A 6,000-nucleotide genomic window follows, 5' to 3' on the forward strand; every position below is an offset into this window, starting at 1 on the left:
TGCGGATGATCTCCTCCTTCACCATGTAATAATGGAGATGACAGATAATGTCTCTTGGCCTTTCTGAGGGGAGACCTTTAGGGTGCAGTGCTCTATGAACCCTATCAAATACGATTTGTGTTTCTGGATCCACCCCTAAGAGTACATTAAAGATTTTTGTTAATGCGTCAATTATTCCTTGTGGCGGAATCTCTTCTGGTAGCCCTTTAATTCTTAAATTGTTCCTACGGCCCCTGTTGTCAATGTCATCCAAGCGACATTACAACTCTAAAAGTGTGCGTGATTGTCGGGAAAGAGTCTCCTGTAAACCTGACATCTGTTTGTCTGCCTCTGCCCTATGATCCTCAAGTGTTACCACCCGATCCGCAACCTGTGCTAGATCCGCTTGTACAGTGGATATTCGTGCCTGAATAGACTCTTGAATTCGCTGTTCTAGAGTTTGCAGGTCTTGTTGTATATCCTGGCGGGTTCTTAAGGTGTGTCAGGATTTCGGCTATGTCTCCACTCCCCGGACGCGACTAAGGTGTCATAGCTGGGGATTGCGTTTCACGGGTTGAGTTAGTGAAATAGAGAGTGAAAAGCCTCTGTCTGCGAGGGTTTAGAAGGTGTAGCAGCAGATTTCTTAGATGGATTACGTCTCCCCATGAGTCAGAACTCAAGGCTTCAGAGAGAGACCCGTGCAGCGTTATTACGAGATTGGCTTAGGCATCAGTTGCTGGTGTGTCACATCTCATGGTCCCCTCCATGAAAGTGGCGAGATCAAGGCATGTCAATCGTGTACACATCCCCTGGCCCTCATATCTAGAGGTACATTGGTCAATAAAGTTGAGATTGAAGCTGGCACTAGCAGTTTTCAAGGCATATGGGTTGAATAACCGACTAGTGCATATAAAAGGAAGGCTTATGGTAATGATATATACAGCCCACTAGAGGGTGCTCAAGTATTAGAAATATTATAGGTTTGACAATATTATAGCAAGAAGATTAGTGCAGAATGATGTCTTGTGAAGAAAGTCCAAGAAATATCTGTAATATTATACAGCACTTTTACAGAAAACATATTTAGGTTTTATATATTATATTTCCTTATACCCCAAGTGTCCAAGGAGCTTCCAGGTATGGTTATAGTGTAAGGAGGAAAAATGGCGTCCGTCACCCCTGTAAGTACCTGGTGCTAACCCCTCACCCAAGGAAATGCCGCTAGAAGAGATCCAGACCCCGCTGCTCGGGCCTCCCACCTATATCTGTCCTGTATACATTTTGTATGTAGTGACCCCATGGTCACAGGTACCCCAGCGGGAGATAGAGCCATAATGCCGTCACGTGGCCGAAGCGGGCAGCCAGCGGTTTCAGACACACGGTTCGGCAACCCTGACTACTCACAGCTCGATGGCACACACTGGACACAGTGTCAGGAGCCTCCACACAGCAGGGACGGCGTCCGCCTCCGTCAGTGCCGCCGCCGTCCACGGGAGCACAAGCGCGTCAGCAGATATCTTCCGGGGAAGGGGAGAAATCGAGGCTGGGGATTCAGGGAGGGAACTAGACCTCAATCCGCAGGGGTCCAGAAGGTGCCCCCCGATTCCAAAACTTCAGTCCCCGAGTGCTGATTACACTCACCTGCCTCTCACAATGTCTGGTGGGGGTCACAAGTCTTGCTATTTGCGGTGCAAACAGCCTATTACAGGCTGAGGTCCAGGAGCTCACGAAAAGCACATCTAACTCCAATGCTGATCATGCCACCCCCGACTGCAACCATTTTGACGGCGCATGATCAGTAACCATGGTAAACCTTGCCCCTCAAATATAATCTCAAAGATTCAAGAGCCCATTTTATAGCGAGGCATTCTTTTTCTATTACAGAATACCTAGTTTCCCATGGGAACAACTTTCTACTAAGATATAGAATAGGGTGTTCAAGGCCAAACTCCTGATACAAAACTGCCATGTAAGACTAAATTTGTCCTCCCTGGTTTTTCAGAAAAAACATCTGAAAACTCTTTAACAATGCTCCCCAAGGGAGGCTTCAGCTTTTCTGAATCCAAAGGTTCAATAGGGAGGGGGGGGAGGCATTGGACTAGGGTATCTGTGGAATAAGGTCACTATGGCCATTACCAGAGTGTACAAAAAAAAACACCTTTTGGTCCTTCCATGCTTTCAACAGGTTAACATGGTAGATCTGCCTACCTCTATGGGAGAGACCTCATAATTTACTTCGCCAACCTTTCTAATTACTTTAAAAGTGTGAGGTTCTGTTTGTTTTGTGGACCCAGGGTGGTAATAGGAGCAGACACTGAAGCAGATTTAAAAATAAATGTGGAGTTTTTAATGAGTGGCTTAACAGACATGAATGTGGCAAAACAGAAAGTCCAGGTTTAGCACTAAAGTGCACTTGGGAACTGTAGTGATGCAATGGGAAAAAAGTCCAGGTAGTGATAACAGAAGGCAGTCCAGTTTTCCAGGCTTTGTGAGGCTGAAGTGAATGGCATGCTGAAGTGAATTGCAGGCTGAAGTGAATAGCAGGCTGAAGTGAATGATAATGTCCATAGGATTTGCAAGTAGAGGCAGGGTGCAGGGTAACAGCTGACACAGGTACTCAGGCAAGGGAAAGGCAATAGGAGGAGGCAGGGGATTCCAGCAGGGTATGGAGCAGGTCAGGTAAGCAGGCTAAGGCAAAGGTCCAACAGGCAGGCGGACAAGCTCAGGAACTCTTTCTCAGCTTGCGCTGAGCAACACGTTGCACTGGTAATGAAAGGAAGCTCTGCACTCCCTTAAATACCCAGTGCCACAGTGTGAGAGGCTACAGAGAGCATGTGACACACCAGGATAGGGCAACTAGGTCACATGTCCAGAGGCAAGATGACGGCACCCATGCCAGAACGGAACAGAAGCACCACCAGGCCTAACCAGACCAGAGTGACAGTATGCCCATACAGGACTACGTGCAGCCAATGCACCCCGCCAGACACCAGCACCACCGCCAGACGCCCCCCACCATGCCAAAAAACCCTGGTCATGACAGTACCCCCCACTTATGGGTGGCCTCAGGACACTCACCAGGCTTCTCCGGATGGGCAGCATGGAACTTCTTGATGAGTGCCAGAGCATGGATGTCTTGGGCATCGGTCCAACAGCGCTCTTCTGGGCCGTAACCCTTCCAGTCTAACAGGTATTGCAAATGCGCATATGAGAATCCAGGACCTGGGAGACCTCAAACTCCACGCCTCTTTCAGTCTGGATATTAGGGGGAACAGGAAGGACTCTGGAATTTGTTCAGCACCAGGGGTTTAAGTAGGGAAATATTAAAAGAATTGGGGACTTTCAGATAAGGGGACAACTGAAGGCGATAAACCACAGGGTTGATGATTTCTATGATGGAAAAGGGCCTGATGAATCGTGGAGCAAACTTCATCGATGGTACTCTGAGCCGTAGGTTCCGGGTGGACAACCAGACTTGGCCTCCAACTTCCTTGCGCCTTTTATCTGCCTGAAGTTTGTAGCGAGAGGACGTCTTCTCCAAGTTAGAACATACTTGAGTCCAAATAGATGCAAATCTCCGTACAGTGTCCTCTACGGCTGGTACATCAAAAACAGGCAGGCTTTGAAATTCAGGAACCTGAGGATGAAGGCCGTAAACAACTTGGAATGCAGTTTGATTTGTAGAAGAATGGTAGGAGGCATTATGTGCAAACTCAGCCCAATTGTCTTGAGAAGATGACATAAAAATCCTCAGGAAGGTCTCAAGCTTTTGATTAACCCTCTCAGTGGATCCATTGCTTTGTGGATGATAAGCCGTGGAAAAGTTTAGTTTTACTTGTAGAACATAAGGCTCTCCAAAATCTTTGCCACAAATTGAGCACCACGGTCAGAAACTATTTCGGCAGGAAGACCATGGAGATGGAATATGTGTTGAACGAACAGGTGAGCCAAGTGAGTAGCAGTAGGCAGTTTCTTTAGGGGTATATAATGGACCATTTTCGAATATCGGTCTACTACGACCCAGATGGTAGTGTAACCCTGAGAGTTCGGTAGATCCGCTACGAAGTCCGTGGAGAGATGCGTCCATGGACGTGATGGAATAGGTAATAGCAACAATTCACCAGCTGGAGCTTGACGTGAAGACATGTTGGGCACAAGAGGTACATGAAGAAATAAACTCCAATACATACGACTTCATGGATGGCCACCAATAGCCTCTCTTTAAAAATTTCAGAGTCTTCCGAGTACCTGAGTGGCCTGCAAAGCAAGATGAATGAGCCCAGGTGAGAAGCTGCTTCCTTAACTCCAGGGTCACAAAAGTCTTCCCATTAGGAGGCTGTAACTGTATAGTAGCGAACACTCTTGACTCTAAGACAGGGGCATTACGTTGGATCTCCGAATTGTCGTCACAGAGGAGGGATCTAGACAGAGCATCCGCTTTCTGATTAAGGGCTCCAGACCGGAAGGTCAGAGTGAACTGGAACCGAGCAAAAAATATTGCCCATCGGGCCAGACAAGAGCTCACCCACTGGATATTCTTGAGGAAGAGGATGTTCCTATGATCAGTGAAGACAGTGAAGGGAAATTTTGCCCCTTCCAGCAGGTATCTCCATTCTTTTAATGCCAACTTCACTGCCAAGAGTTCTTGTTCACCTATAGCGTAATTCCTTTCAGCAGGAGAGAATTTCTTGGAGAAAAACCCACAAAGATGAACTCGATTATCTTCATAATGCTGGGATAGGACTGCTCCCACAGCTTCTGATGATGCATCCACTTCCAATAAAAAAGGCCTATCCAGATCTGGTTGTTGTAGGACTGGAGCAGAAATAAAGGCTTGTTTTTAGAGCTGGAAGGCTGTTTCTGCCTCAGGTGACCATAGGGCAGGATTAGCGCCTTTACGGGTCAGGGCTGTAATGGGCGCCAATAATGATGAAAATCACTTGATAAAGCGTCTATAGTAGTTGGCGAACCCGAGCAGTCTCTGGATGGCTTTCAACGTTTGAGGTAGGGACCAATCCAAAATCGCCTGCACCTTCTTGGGGTCCATTTCGAGACTGGAGCCAGAGATGACATAACCAAGAAAGGGTACACTGGGCACACCAAAGACACATTTCTCCAATTTGCAGTAAAGGTGGTTCTTCCTCAGACGGGATAATACTTCCTTCACATGTTCATGATGTTCCACTACAGAAGACGAAAAAATCCGTTTATCGTCCAGGTAGACAACAACTGAGACATATAACAAGTCCTGGAAAATTTCATCAACAAAGCCCTGAAAAACAGCAGGGGCATTGCATAAGCCAAAGGGCATCACAAGGTATTCAAAATGTCCATCTCTGGTATTAAAGGCGGTCTTCCATTCATCACCGGCGGGAATACGGATGAGATTATAGGCCCCTCTCAGATCTAACTTTGAGATCTGAGAGGGGCCTTAACCCTGTCGAACAACTCTGTGATCAGTGGAAGCGGATATCGATTCTTGACCGTTATATCTTTAAGGCCCCGGTAGTTTTTACAAGGTCTTAAGCCACCGTCCTTCTTGCCGACGAAAAAGAACCCAGCTCCGGCAGTAGAGGTGAGGTGGAGGGACAAATAAATCCTTTTGCTAGGTTGTCCTGGATGTATTCAGACATAGCTTTGGTCTCAGGGAAGGATAGAGGATAGATGCGACCACGAGGTAGCATCTTGTCAAGCAACAGATCGATTGGACAATCCCATTCTCTGTGAGGAGGTAAGACATTCGCCTGTTGTTTGGAAAAAACATCAGTGAACATCTGGTACTCCTTAGGAATAGCTGGAGATATTTATGAAGCTGTTTTCCTTACAGGTCGTATCTTCGGAAGACAGGATTTCTGACAGTCAGCCCCCCATGAAAGAATTTGCATTGAACACCAGTCTATCCTGGGATTATGCTGGCATAATCCGGGTAATCCTAAAATGATTTCTTGGGAAGCCTCAGGTATCACAAAGAACTTTAAAGGCTCGGAGTGGAGTGCTCCAATACAAACTAGTACTGGTTGA

This window comes from Taudactylus pleione, unplaced genomic scaffold, assembly GCF_031769625.1.
Source record: "Taudactylus pleione unplaced genomic scaffold, aTauple2 ptg000162l, whole genome shotgun sequence".
Taxonomy (NCBI): Eukaryota; Metazoa; Chordata; class Amphibia; order Anura; family Myobatrachidae; genus Taudactylus; species Taudactylus pleione.